Source organism: Microchirus variegatus, assembly GCF_963457635.1.
Source record: "Microchirus variegatus genome assembly, chromosome: 9".
Taxonomy (NCBI): domain Eukaryota; kingdom Metazoa; phylum Chordata; class Actinopteri; order Pleuronectiformes; family Soleidae; genus Microchirus; species Microchirus variegatus.
Window position 1 is genome coordinate 16,318,774 of NC_139810.1, and position 14,917 is coordinate 16,333,690.

At 36.1% G+C, this 14,917-nt stretch overlaps 1 long non-coding RNA gene across 1 annotated transcript; it reads left to right on the plus strand.

Annotated features, from left to right (window-relative positions):
- The first annotated feature begins 13,757 nt into the window (after nucleotides 1-13,757).
- Nucleotides 13,758-14,227, plus strand: LOC310931877. The gene is made up of 3 exons (XR_014592930.1): nucleotides 13,758-13,795; nucleotides 13,997-14,062; nucleotides 14,167-14,227. It is a non-coding gene; the product is annotated as an uncharacterized lncRNA (long non-coding RNA).
- The last annotated feature ends 690 nt before the right edge of the window (nucleotides 14,228-14,917 follow it).

Here is a 14,917-nt window from a genome sequence, read left to right on the forward strand (position 1 = left end):
AGTTTGAAGGTGATCGCTCAAAAACTGTAGGAGGAGATAGATTTTGTAGCGCTGGTGTAATTTTCGTATGTTTTCTGCCACCACCAGGAGGCGCTGTTTTCAAAATGGACCATTTCTTCATAGTCTTCTTCAGACACCACCCATCATCACTCACATCAAGTTTGGTTCCGATCGGACCTTTCGTTGTAAAGTTATAAGAGTTTCGTTCTCTGCGGCGAAAAACCTGAATTTTCGCCAACTTTAGCGCCCCCTATCTCGTGCGCCATACGATATTTTAAAAATCCTTCCAATTGTTTCTGTTCCTCAACTTGTCCACAGTGATCTCCCCAAGTTTGAAGGTGATCGCTCAAAAACTGTAGGAGGAGATAGATTTTGTAGCGATGGTGTAAATTCGCCAAAAACGCCGCCGTTTTCGCCTTCAATCCAAGATGGCGGCCTTCCCGTAGGATTTCCAGGACGCTTGTCATCGACTTTTATTTAAAGTTCAACCTAATGAACATGTGTACCGAGTTTCGTTCATTTTCGTTAAACCCGACAGGAGATGACCTACTAGCACTTTTTTGCGTCACTCTTTAGCCCCTCCCACTTCCAATTTTCCACGCTTTTTCCCCGAACCTTTGAAATACGTAAATTTTCACCAGGCCTGACGTGGTCGCAAAAATCGGTGAGTTTTTGGGCATGGGAAAGGCCTCAAAAAGGCGATTCATTTGGCGGAATAATAATAATAAAAATAACTAGCCCCGCGAGCGGATCTGAACGGGTTCGAGCCGATGCGCGCTCGTCGGCGTGTGCCACGCCTCCTCGCTCGCCTCGCCCACGAACCCGTTCATTCACCGCTCGCGGGGCTAGTTATTTTCAGCGGCGTCCCCACGCATGTCGGTCTGAGGAGCCATCGCGACGTGTGCATGTAATACTATCTGCTGCCACCAGGGGGTGCTGAAAGTTGAATATTTTTATATAGACATGTTCAGGACAGGTCCCTGGTCTCACATATTAAGTTCTGTGCTTATCGGTAAATGTACAGCAAAGTTAGAGGGCACTTCCTGTTTAAAATGGCCGACTTCCTGTGGGTGAAAGTCGTGTCCGTAAAAGTGTTCAGGGAAGTTCACTTGCCTCACATTTCAATTTTCTTGCAGATCGGACAATGTTGGCCTTTAGCCACCAGGGGGCGCTGAAAGTTGAATATTTTCATATAAATGTCTTCAGGCCTGGCCTGTTATCACTCACAGCAAGTTTGATTCAGATCGGACCTTTCGTTGTAAAGTTATAAGAGTTTCGTTCTTCACTCACTTTAGCGCCCCCTATCTCGTGCGCCATACGATATTTAAAAAATCCTTCCAATTGTTTCTGTTCCTCAACTGGTCCACAGTGACCTCCCCAAGTTTGAAGGTGATCGCTCAAAAACTGTAGGAGGAGATAGATTTTGTAGCGCCGGTGTAATTTTCGTATGTTTTCTGCCACCACCAGGAGGCGCTGTTTTCAAAATGGACCATTTCTTCATAGTCTTCTTCAGACACCACCCATCATCACTCACATCAAGTTTGGTTCCGATCGGACCTTTCGTTGTAAAGTTATAAGAGTTTCGTTCTTCACTCACTTTAGCGCCCCCTATCTCGTGCGCCATACGATATTTAAAAAATCCTTCCAATTGTTTCTGTTCCTCAACTGGTCCACAGTGACCTCCCCAAGTTTGAAGGTGATCGCTCAAAAACTGTAGGAGGAGATAGATTTTGTAGCGCTGGTGTAATTTTCGTATGTTTTCTGCCACCACCAGGAGGCGCTGTTTTCAAAATTGACCATTTCTTCATAGTCTTCTTCAGAAACCACCCATCATCACTCACAACAAGTTTGGTTCCGATCGGACCTTTTGTTGTAAAGTTATAAGAGTTTCGTTCTTCACTCACTTTAGCGCCCCCTATCTCGTGCGCCATGCGATATTTAAAAAATCCTTCCAATTGTTTCTGTTCCTCAACTGGTCCACAGTGACCTCCCCAAGTTTGAAGGTGATCGCTCAAAAACTGTCGAAGGAGATAGATTTTGTAGCGCTGGTGTAATTTTCGTATGTTTTCTGCCACCACCAGGAGGCGCTCTTTTCAAAATTGACCATTTCTTCATAGTCTTCTTCAGAAACCACCCATCATCACTCACAACAAGTTTGGTTCCGATCGGACCTTTTGTTGTAAAGTTATAAGAGTTTCGTTCTTCACTCACTTTAGCGCCCCCTATCTTGTGCGCCATGCGATATTTAAAAAATCCTTCCAATTGTTTCTGTTCCTCAACTGGTCCACAGTGACCTCCCCAAGTTTGAAGGTGATCGCTCAAAAACTGTAGGAGGAGATAGATTTTGTAGCGCTGGTGTAAATTCGCCAAAAACGCCGCCGTTTTCGCAGTCAATCCAAAATGGCCACCACCAGGAGGCGCTGTTTTCAAAATGGACCATTTCTTCATAGTCTTCTTCAGAAACCACCGATCATCACTCACAGCAAGTGTGGTTCCGATCGGACCTTTCGTTGTAAAGTTATAAGAGTTTCGTTCTCTGCGGCGAAAAACCTGAATTTTCGCCAACTTTAGCGCCCCCTATCTCGTGCGCCATACGATATTTAAAAAATCCTTCCAATTGTTTCTGTTCCTCAACTTGTCCACAGTGACCTCCCCAAGTTTGAAGGTGATCGCTCAAAAACTGTAGGAGGAGATAGATTTTGTAGCGATGGTGTAAATTCGCCAAAAACGCCGCCGTTTTCGCCTTCAATCCAAGATGGCGGCCTTCCCGTAGGATTCCCAGGACGCTTGTCATCGACTTTTATTTAAAGCTCAACCTAATGAACATGTGTACCGAGTTTCGTTCATTTACGTTAAACCCGACAGGAGATGACCTACTAGCACTTTTTTGCGTCACTTTTAAGCCCCTCCCACTTCCAATTTTCCACGCTTTTTCACCGAACCTTTGAAATACGTAAATTTTCACCAGGCCTGACGTGGTCGCAAAAATCTGTGAGTTTTTGGGCATGGGAAAGGCCTCAAAAAGGCGATTCATTTGGCGGAAGAATAATAATAATAACTCTTACAGTTTCAATAGGGTTCTTGCACAGTCGTGCTCGAACCCTAATAATAATAACTCTTTCAGTTTCAATAGGGTTCTTGCACAGTCGTGCTCGAACCCTAATAATAACTCTTACAGTTTCAATAGGGTTCTTGCACAGTCGTGCTCGAACCCTAACTAGCACCGCAAGCGGTGGTAACGGGTTCGAGCTTGACGCTACGTCGCGACCCGCGCCCACCTCGTCGCTTGTGCCCTGATCTCGTCTCTCGTTCATTCGCTGCTTGCTGTCGTAGTTCTAATTGGCGCCGTCCGTGCCGATGTTGGGCTGTGGAGTAAAGTCATATATTATTTCCTGTTAAGTGCGTTACACTTTCTGTTGGGAGGACACTGTTTGCATGTTCAGTATAGGTCTCTGGTCTCACGTGTAAAGTTCTGTGCAGATTGATCAATGTACGGTAAAGTTACAGGGCACTTCCTGTCTAAAATGGTTAACTTGCTGTTGGGTCAAAGGCGTGTCCACTAACATGTTCAGGGAAGTTCTATTGATTCACATATCATGTTTTGTGGCGATCGGGTAACGTACGGCAAAGTTACATTGTACTTCCTGTTGCGGCGGATCCACTTCCTGTCAGGAAGTTGTCTGTTGCTGAGATGGTTGGAGCGGTTTTGTTGTCCCACATATCACGTATCAGGAGAATACAACAATCTTTGTTATAGCAGCATAAAGAAGTGTGAAATGTAATTTTATGTCCAGCAACCAGGGGGCGCTGTTTTATCAATTGAAGATTTACATATACAGTTTTTCAGGGTTGGATTGTCATCAATATAAGGAAGTTTGGTTCAGATTGGAACAGGTTTTATAAAGTTATCATCATAAATGATTGGTTTTGTTTTAAATTCTGTTACCAGTAGATGGTGCTGTTTTCTAATGATATTATTGTTTTCTAATGTTTGTCTATAGGAATTAGTAAATAAGGGATTTGGTGATCATTACAATGATTGGCAATTTTGGCATCTGTTATCTTGAATTGTATGTCATTTGAAAATGTATTAATTACTTTTGATCCTCATCTTGTCCACATTGACCCTCCTAAGGTTGAAGGTGATAGTATAAAACTGTAGGAGAAGTTTGTGCAATTGTATACAATGTTTTGTATGTGATTATTTCTGTAAATGTTTTATGTTATATGTTGAAGTTAATTGACTTTTAATGATACAGCAAATGAGATATATTTCAAAATATTGTTTATTTACAAACCACAGCAATCACATGTAAATATATATACACACTATATATTAAAATCAAACACACAAACAATATTTTTATTTTAATTGCAGTCACACATTTTTTTGTCTTCCATGTCGTGTCACTGTTTAGAAATGGGGTTGAGACACAAGTTATTATCATCATTATACTGTATATGTTTATAGTTTAATTAATTTTTACATTGTTATTTGTAGTGGTTGTGGATTTTTTATTTGTGTCATATTTTTTTTGTAAAAGAGAGAGTTTGATTTATTATAAATATATGTGTGGTGTTTAAAGTAAACTGATTTATTAAAAGTGTTTGGTTTTTTACTTAATTTTATTTTGAGTAAGCTTTTATTTGTCTTACCTCTTGCATCTTGAATAGTTGTAGAAGCTGGTATTGAGGTAATGAAGTAAATATTTATTAATAATGGTTAGTACAAGGAAATATTTATCATGATTTGTATTGTGTTATTTGGTCCATTTATACTTACTGGATGGTTGTTCTTCATATTTTGCAGTTTCTGGTCATGGAATGTGTAATATATTAGTGGGTGTTCTTATTTGAGATGTATTTTTATTTGTAATGAGCTTTTATTTGTCTTACCTGTTGCATCCTGAAGTGATTTATGATCTGTTATGGGGCAATGAAGAAAGTATTTTTTAATGGTTATTACAATGAAATAGTTGTCATGGTTTTTAATGTTTATTTTGTTCCATTTATACTTACTGGATGGTTGTTGTTCTGGTTTTGTAGTATCTGGTCATGAAATGTGTAATATATTAGTTGGTGTTCTTATTTGTGATGTATTTGTATTTGTAATGAGCTTTATTTGTCTTACCTGATGCATCATGAAGTGTTTTTGAAGCTGGAATGAGACAATGAAGAAAATATATTTTTTAATGGTTATTACAATGAAATAGTTGTCATGGTTTTTATTGTGTATTTTGGTCCATTTATACTTACTGGAAGGTTGTTTGTCTGGTTTTGCAGCATCTGGTCATGGAATGTGTAATATATTAGTTGGTGTTCTTATTTGTGATGTATATGTATTTGTAATGAGCTTTATTTGTCCTACCTGTTGCATCATGAAGTGTTTTTGAAGCTGGTATGAGACAATGAAGAAAAGATATTTTTTAATGGTTATTACAATGAAATAGTTGTCATGGTTTTTATTGTGTATTTTGGTCCATTTATACTTACTGGATGGTTGTTCGTCTGGTTTTGCAGCATCTGGTCATGGAATTTGTAATATATTAGTTGGTTTTCTTATTTGTGATGTACTTTTATTTGTGTATGTTACGTTTGTTTTACTAACCAGTCATCATCATGTCGTCGTTCTGGATCCACTTTTCTGTTTCATCTAATTTTTTTTGTAGATAAAAATTTTTCTGCTTTTCCGCATTTATTTTGCGGTCACTGGTGTTGACTTTGCTTGCTACTAGGTTGGCCACCTCCAGGACTCTTTGTGCCAGGATTTGCCGTGGCACATGGGGATCTGTTGATGAGTACTGTTGAGATAAAACAATTGATTCAGTCATTGTATATTTAGCATGGAATATATCTTTGTTGATTTAGTGTTTGTAACTGTTATTGTTATGGTTTGTTATATTTTGTATTTTGTTATTGATAATAGGAGTTTTAATTAGTCGATGCTTTATTGAAGTTATGTATATTATGTATTTATATAAATGTATTAACTAAATATGTATTGTGTTGTAAATGTTCTAAATGGCTTAGGCTTATGTAATTGTGCTCTTTTTAAAGTAGTATCTGTATGGTAGTGCCCTTGTGAATAACTTAGAAAGTAATTGATTTTTAAATTAGATTTTTGTTGTTATGCGAGTACATTGTCTTAGTAAAAGTCTTGATTTTGTAGTTTGAGGTAACATTGCATAGTACAAAAGAAGTGTTTTTACCATGTTTTGTGTAAATTTGTAGTTTCAGAGTTAAAATTAAATACTGTATTTAGTTGTATTTTGTTGAGGTATTAGTTTTTGCTACTTAATTCTTTGTTCTTATTTGCTTTGATAAACTTTATTGTAAATAGGTAGGTAAAGGTTTTATTGAATTTTTTTACAATATGTTATTTGTGCCTTAATCATATGAACATATTTTCATGTGATTCTCATTTAGTGATTTGCCTGAAAATTGTATGTTTTAAAGAAATGGAGGCAATTTTTGCTGCATTTATAAGATTAATCTGAGTTATTTTGATTTTAAAATTAAGATAAGGTTTGAGAGTATATCAATAATGAAAGTTTGTGTTTAGATAGTATTTTGTTAGAGTAAATACAGATGGCATTTAGTATTAATCAAGTATTTGTATTTGGCATCTGAGATTAATTGCATTTTGAGTTAATATTTATCAGGAGTCTAATTTTACAAGTATGGTTGTTAGTGTGAAAGTGTAGAATTGGTAGACAATAATATTTTTCAAGTTTTTTTAGATATTGTATGCATGTATTATATGCGTTAAAACTAATTTTGTTTATGTGTTATAACATTTTATTTCATAAATTAGTTCAAAAACAATGTCTTAAGAGCTGTTTATTGTTAGTAGGTAATCATTAACCACTTTAACACAGAAGTTCTTGATTGGTATTTAAGGTTTTGTTGTTCAATTTGTATATGTGTGTTTAGCAGGTCCTCTGTTAATGGAGCTTTTACGTGAGTATTTATTGAGTATTGTGTTTATAAAGTACATTTAATGAGCATTCTTTTTTTTGTATGTATTATAATATTTTTGCATGTAATAATATTTGGATCTGTGTTGTTTAATCATTGTTGTTGGTTATGTCAAGTAACACTTCTACATAAATTGAGTAAGGAGATGTACATTTGATTTGATGTACACTTTTGTATTATTTGAGACATTTAAGTCATTATTATTGAATCCCTAAATTGTATGTAGTTTTTTATGGTGTTGTGGATCAATAGAGAAATATATATATATATATATATATATATATATAGAGAGAGAGAGTTTGATGTGTTTATAAATATATTTACATGCATATAAAATATGTGTGTTTTACTATTTAGTTTATATATAATTACTAGTATTAGTAATTATACTATATCAATACAAGGTTGTGAATTTGGAGTGACTACAATTATAGATTATTATAGCCTTGGTCTACATTAACTAATATGGATGATTTAGTTGTCATTACAGGTAGATAGTAATAATAATGATATAAATAATGCATTATATTTGAAGTTGTAATATTTGTAGGTAGTTTTGAAGTGAACATAAATGGTTGTGTTGATGTGTGCATTGCACTGGGTTGATTGGATGATCATTTCAGAGTTTTAAAAGTAGAATTGGTTTTATCTTTCAAAGTCATGTAATTAAGTCTATGAGTGTGTTATAACTAGGGTTGTTAAATGATAAAAAATATTTATTAGATTAATCATAGGGTAGCTGTGAATCAGTTATGTTTATTCATGATTAATGGTCATTTTTAAATATGTCAAAAAATTCAAAGTTTCTTTTATATTATTGTAGGAACTTCATCAGTACTTTGACGCACTGTTTCTACTAGTTAGCGTTAGCGTGAGCTAGCATTGTGACGCTAATGTTAGCTGCTGTCTGTGTCCCCGTTAGTTAGACAGTGTTCGTTATTGTTACGATCATATCATTATGTGCGCCAGCAGCGCTACTTACAACTGTGCGTTTTGGTTTTTCTCTTCTTCTTGTAGTTTCGTGAATGATAATTCCTTTTCATTTTCCTGTAGCTTGACACAGGTTAACATGAGGAGATGTGGGTCCTCTCTAGGGAGGTTTTCTACTGCGATGTCATTGCAAATCAATTCTTGCTGTTTAAGGGACACGGTGATTCTGCTGCTCAGTGATGCATTTAGGCTTCGACTGTCGGGACCACCTCATATCGGCTTAGGGCCCCAAGTAGGTGTCCGCTGTTTTGCCTGTTCATAAACTGCACGTGTACCTGTAGCGTAAGAGTAACGTGTTAATTACACAAATTAAGCATTTTGTGTTATTGCAGTAATCTTGACAACTAGTTATAACCAATGACCAATCCGTTTTGGAATAAATTTCAAAGTATATTGGTTATAGTAGTGTTTTATTAGTTGCGTGTTGTATTGTTTTAGTAATAATGTGTTTTTTATCTGTGTTTGTTATAAGTGAGTGTACTTTGCATTTTATGCTTGTCTTGTGAATAGTTGATATCTTTTGTTGTTTAGCACTTAGGTATTTTATTTTACATAGTTACGTCGTTACTGTGGTTTCATGTTTCAATGGTTTCACATTTACAGCATGTCTGCAGTCATTAACATGTTGCTATGACATGTGTCTTTTTGTATGGTACGTTGCTCTTTGTAGTGGAGTGAAGACAGTACTTGTTTTCTAATATTTGTTAGTAAATTCAATTCACATTTTGTTTTTAGAAGATGTGGTTTACTTACTGCAAGTAGTTCGAGCTTTGCTCGAAGTCCGTCATGCTCTTGGTGCATCCTTGGGATTTTAAATGGTGACGACATCTTGTAATACACAAATTAAATACTTCAATTGAGAACATTATTTCCATCTTTAGTTAATTATTCTTTTGTGGTTTACGGTTGTATATCAATGTTATTTTGTTTAATTACTTTGTACTTACGTCTGCTCTGTTCGACGATGTATCGGGTTGTGAAACACGGTGAGAGTGTAGTATCACTGCGCATGTCAGCACTGCTGTGTATCCATACGCGGAGTTGGTTAGTTCTATTTTTGATTGTATGTGATTTTATCAACATGACACAAGTGTGATTTTGTTATAGAAGTGAAGGTAAGACATCAAGCAGACTTTTTTCTTTGAGTAAACATGTTCACTTTTTCTGTATAATTTTTATAGTATATTTTATATTATATAATATATTACTTATGTCGAGCGAAAAACTGTTTTATTTTGAAACGTTGAAATAGTATTTCCGTTTTATTAATGTTATTTAAACAGCGTTGTTTTTCTTAAATAGTTTTTTTAATGTGTTCATGGATTGTGTTGTACTGCTGTGTTTTGGTTGTCAAATATTTCATTCGTCTTTGAATGTAAGGTTGGAAAGTTTGTGTCAATCACGTCAATCTGTAAAAGGGGACCGTACTTTTGCGCTCTGGCTCGTATGTTTTCCGGTTACATAGAAATCGGGGGAACTTAGGACCCTGGGAACATAAGTATGACCCTCTGCAAAAGGTAACATGTAAGCATGTAGTTGTTTTCACAGCAGTAGGGAGAACTGCGCCGTAAATCCTTCTATTTCGTTAAGAAGGACAGTTAAACATTTGCGCTGGAATAGTAAAACCTTCAACAGTGAAACTGTGGTTTTCCATGCACAGCATCAGTCAGGTCAGTTGTGTATCAAGTAATTGAACGTTTTTTCTGTGTCAAGCAGCTGATTGAGCGAACCATATAAGGGAAGCGATGATGTAATTCTACGTCATGTTTTTTGAAAACCTGAATTTATATGATTTTGAGATAACAAACATCTTTCGTTTAGTGCAGACATTGCTATATATATCCTTCGTTTATATGTCTTGTGGTGGGTTGATATGTTGTTAATTTCGTTATTTTGATATTTTATGTTTTTTTTCGGCGAGTTTTGTTTTGTTTGGAGTTTGTCACGTCAATGCCTGTATAAATATATGTTAGGTTATGTTGGTAGTAATGGGTAAGTATGCAAGTTATTACGGTTTTTACGTCAACCAATAGCGAGTTTTCTTGTTGAGGAGTGGGCGGAAATGTTGTTTATCTGTGATTGGTCCATTGGTTTGGTAATCAGGTAGTGGTTAGACGACTGTTTGCCACTCTTGTGTTTATAGCACAGGGAGTAGGTTGTACTTGCAATTTGCTTTCTGGCTACAGGACTTTGAGCAGCTAATTTTATCATTGTATTTCTTCCATATAGTCTTTATCAGTTGTAAAGACTATCTTCACTGGTGTACCGGTCTTCAGTAGCATTTTTCTGTTTTTCCAAGGTAAGTCTTTTGTTGTTGTATTATGTTGTTTGCAGTTTTTTAATTTCATGCTGTGAGCGTAGTTGGTTCACGGAAGTGTTTCACATATAGGAAATGCTGTAATTGAAATTGAATATTGTGTAAAACAATGTTGCTATTACTTGTGTAAACAATGTGATTTAGTAATATGTTGATTTTAGTTTAAGTTAAGTTTTTGTTGTTGTTTTCACTTGTTCTTTTGTTCCATGTATGTGTTAGCTTGTTAGCTACACGTGGTTTGTTTGATATTTGCACTTAATTTTATAAGTCTTATACTTTTATCATAACTAGAGTATTGTAGTGTTTGTGTTTTAGTGTTTACTTAGGTAGATTGCTTGAATTACGACGCTTTATGTATTTTGTTTGTGATATAAGTTTATTTGTATCTACTAGTTCTTTGTATTGTTTCTATTATATGTACCTTAATGTTTCAATTGTGGGGACCTAAACTTAGTATTAATGCGACAAACACAACTTAAATAACATTTTTTGTATGGAAGTTTTGGGTATCGCTTCCAGTTGTAGAACGAGTTTAGGTGAAGCATTATTATGCTAAGGCTGTAGTGGGGGATTGTGTGGTTGATTGTAAGTTGCAATACATTTAAGTGGTTGTATTGTGTATAGTGTTGTTGTGGATGATTAAGTTACTGAATGAGTTGAATGACATGATGTGTCATGATACTTGTTAATTCATTAGCATGATAGGCAGTACGTCAATCACAAAAGCTTTGCTATTCATCTATTATGCAAGCATATCATGTTGGTTTGTTATGCATATTAGCATGAGATGGTAACATGCTCAAGTGTGTCATGTCTCATAAGGTGTGATGTGTGTAGAAGTAGCATTTTAAAATAACAATAGGTATGGCTAGGTCATAAAATCTTGTGTACGTAATTATAAGTGTGTGACAGGGTTATGTTTAGCATTCATGTTTATTTTGTATTTTAGTTAGTTTCATGTATTTTCAATTAGACTTTAAGCACCCTTTTCATCAAAAACAATAATTGATTATTCTTGTTAAGTCAACTAATGTAATTACAACAAAAGGAGAGTATTAAGAATTGTGAGTAGTTTAGTTGTGTGTATATTGAGAAGGAAATTTTATTTCAGATATTTTGTGGTTGCTATAATTGTAGTTTTTAATATTGTATTTGTTTATTTTGCAGTTGATTGGAGCAGTGCTAACATTACAGAGGAACAGGAATTGGTTTAAGTAAAAATATTTAACAATTTTTTAACATTTAATACAACTGTTTTTGTTATATACTGCACTGATTTTGTTTGAGTTTTGTAGTCTATAAGGTAGTTGCTATGCCGCGTTTGAAGAATCAGAATCGTAGGGTTGCTGCTAAGAGGAAGATGGCGGAGCGATTGGCAGCTGTGGATGAACGTCTGGCAGCTGTGGTTGCGTCTGCACCCCAGGTTTCAACCACCCACTTTCCACCACCAGCCCCTGCTGTGTCACGTATGTATTCATTTGTTCTCATGAATTGGTTTCTGAGATTGTTTGAAGAATGTGCTTATCTCAATATATTGCATGTGAACAATGTATTAGAAATATGTGTACTTCTATATTAATGTTTTGTGTTATTTAAACAAGGTCGAGGTACGGGTTATCGCCATCGTGTGAGTAGTTGGCCAAGATCATCCTGGACAGGGAAAGCTCACAAGCTCATCATCCCTCCGGAGTTGCCTGATAAGAAGGTAATGTTGTTGTATTTACAAACATAATGATTGATGTGTATCATGATTATGGCATTATTATGATTGGATATGTTCTGAAATAATGTTTTTTTATTGTTGTAGTTTGTTCTTTTCATCGGGGATTCCCACCTGCGTGCCATTGTGGATGGCCATGTGAAAGTTTCCCATGAGGAACTTTACTTTGGTTACATGTCAACACCAGGAGCTGATGCCAAGGACCTGAGGACTGAGTTGGTAAATGCAGATATTTCTAGGACACCTGATCTTGTCTGTGTTCTTGCCCCCAGTAACAATCTGACTGGCAGTAGGACCTTTGTTCAGTCTTCAGAGGATTTCAAGGATCTTCTTATCAGTGCATTGTCTCGTTTTCCAAAGGCAAGTCATTTTAATATTCTCTGTTTGTTTAATCACAATGATGTAATGGGTGTGGCTTTATAGACTGTTGCAGATGATGTTTTGTTTTCAATAGATGTGTAAAATGTCATATGTAATTTGTTAGTTTTTAATTGTATATGTATTTATAGGTGTGTGTTCTGGACTTCCCTACACGCCGGACTGTGGAGCAGAACCAACAGGAGTTGTTTCGTCAGGAGTTTCATCGTGTTGCTGCATGCATGGGTTTGTTATAATAATTAACTTTAATAGTTTTTGCATGTTTCATTTATTGGAGTCTAGATCAATCAGTTAAAATTTGTATCTCTTTCAGTGTGTTTAAATTGAGTATGATGTAATTAGATATTATCTAATCATGTTTATTTTTGTTTAGGTGTGAAGTACTACCATGTTGCACAGGAGTTTCCTCTTAGCCAGCGAGACTTGTGGTGTCATGATGGTGTAAGTTCATGTGCAAATTTGGTGTTCCAGAAAATGCATAGTAACAATATTGTATTAATTCTTGTTTGACTTTCTATATTTTTGCAGGTGCACCTTAGTGACAGATCTGGGATGAGTAAGCTGGTGACATTGCTATGTGAGATTTCCTGTAATGAGATAGTGGTGTCTGATCCAGTTGAGATTGAGTGTATACCGTCACCAGTGGCTCCTGTTCGTCGTCTTGTTCAGAGGGTGGTTGTGAGGGGAAAGGTCCGTTCTCCACGTCCACAGCCCAACCCATTGGATTGGCAGGTGGTTAAACCACGTAGGACGGTAAATGACTTGGACATTTTGTGTTTGGTGAATTACAATGTTTTCTAAGCAATTTACTGCACACATTTTAAATGTATATGTTTAAAAATGATTTTTTTTACTACAGGGGAGGAACTCGCCACCTTTAAAAAGGAAATTTCAGCTCAGGGTATGTTTTGAATTTGTTTTTGATTCCTGCCTTTGGTTTTGAAAATAATTTTTCATTAAAAGTTGTTGTTTTTGTGTTTTAAGGAATGCTCCGTTCCTTTGACTCGTATCTGGTTCAGTCCACCTATTTTGGAGTTGATGGACAGCGTCTGTCCAAGCAATCTTGATCAGGAGGAGTCCAGTACTTTTGTCAAGAGACCAATGGTAATGTGCATGCAAAGTGTGTTGATTAAATATGTAAAAATAAACTGTCAAGACCGTTGAAATTATCTAACTGTATTTCCTTCGAAACATTTTTTCTTTTGTTAGAGAGTGAAGCGTCCGAGGAGCCCTTCTCCAAGGAAGAGTTGTAGAAAACAGAAGGTATGACAAGTTATTATATTTATATTTTTTAGTGTTGGGTACTAAATTGTAAGAGTTTTATATCAATGTTTTCTTATCTGTTTTTATATCAGTCTAAGGTGGAGGTGGAGGAGGTAGAAGAGTGGCCTGAACTCCCCAAGCCTGCAGGGGTAAGTGTAGTTATATATGAATGGAATATGTTAAGACTTTATTTAAATGTCATGTAAAGTTTTTTGGTTTCTTCTTGATAAACATTTTTTTGTTCATTGATGAGTTTGTAGTTGTTCAATTATGACAAGTACAATTTGTTCTAAATGTTTAATTACAGCTGTGTTTATATGTGTAACAACTTTATCTGTTTTTTCTTTCAGGAGATGGTCCTTGTGGAGCGTCCACGCAGGTGTGTTGGTTTCGTGAAGAGAACTATTCATCAGCAGGTTTGTGAACACTTTTGTTATAATTTTAAAATCAAGGAGTTTTAACATAATGATTAAGTTTATTTGAAGTAGTTTTTGGTAAATCAATTATTTTGTTTTTGTAGGAGGTGACAACTTCTGATGTTGTGGAGGTGATACCTGGACCCTCATCTGCCAGTCCTGTGACTACTAAAGATCTTCCATGCTCTGCTCTGAACAGCTCCCCAGATTTAAGTCAAAGTAAGTCTGTTGCTTTAAGCTGTTCTGACTTTTTGTCACTAACTGATGTTACTGACACTTTTAGTTCAGATGTAGAGCAGGTCACACTTGTTTCTGACACAGACAGTGAGGTTGCCATTTCCTTTGGTTCCTCTGAGACATTGCCGACAACTTTTGGTGTGGGTTGTGTGAGGGGATCCTTTCATCAGGGGCACCGGCGTTTTAAATATGGAGGTTTGCAGTGTATGGCAGTAAGTTTAGCTGCCATGGCAAAGCATAAGACCAAGAGTGTGTTTTCTTGGCAAACGGATGATCTGGACAATGTTGTAATTTCTGGTGACAAGATCTACACATATTTGCGTGACAATAAAGCAATTAGTGGCGGGTACTCTATGTTGTGTGTTCCAGATTTGCCAAAGCAGTTAGATAGAGATGGCCATAGTTATGAGTTTGATTATGGTGACATAGTGAGTGGAAATGTGGATGTAGTTGAGGGAGAGCTTATTGACGCATGTGTGCTCACAACTTTGAGGGATGGTTTGGAAAAGATGTGTAGGGAATATGATACATGTTTTTTTACATTGTCTTCCAGTACTTGTGGGATTATTAGGGAAGGTGAACGATTTGCTATTGTTGATTCACATGCACGCAGTGCAT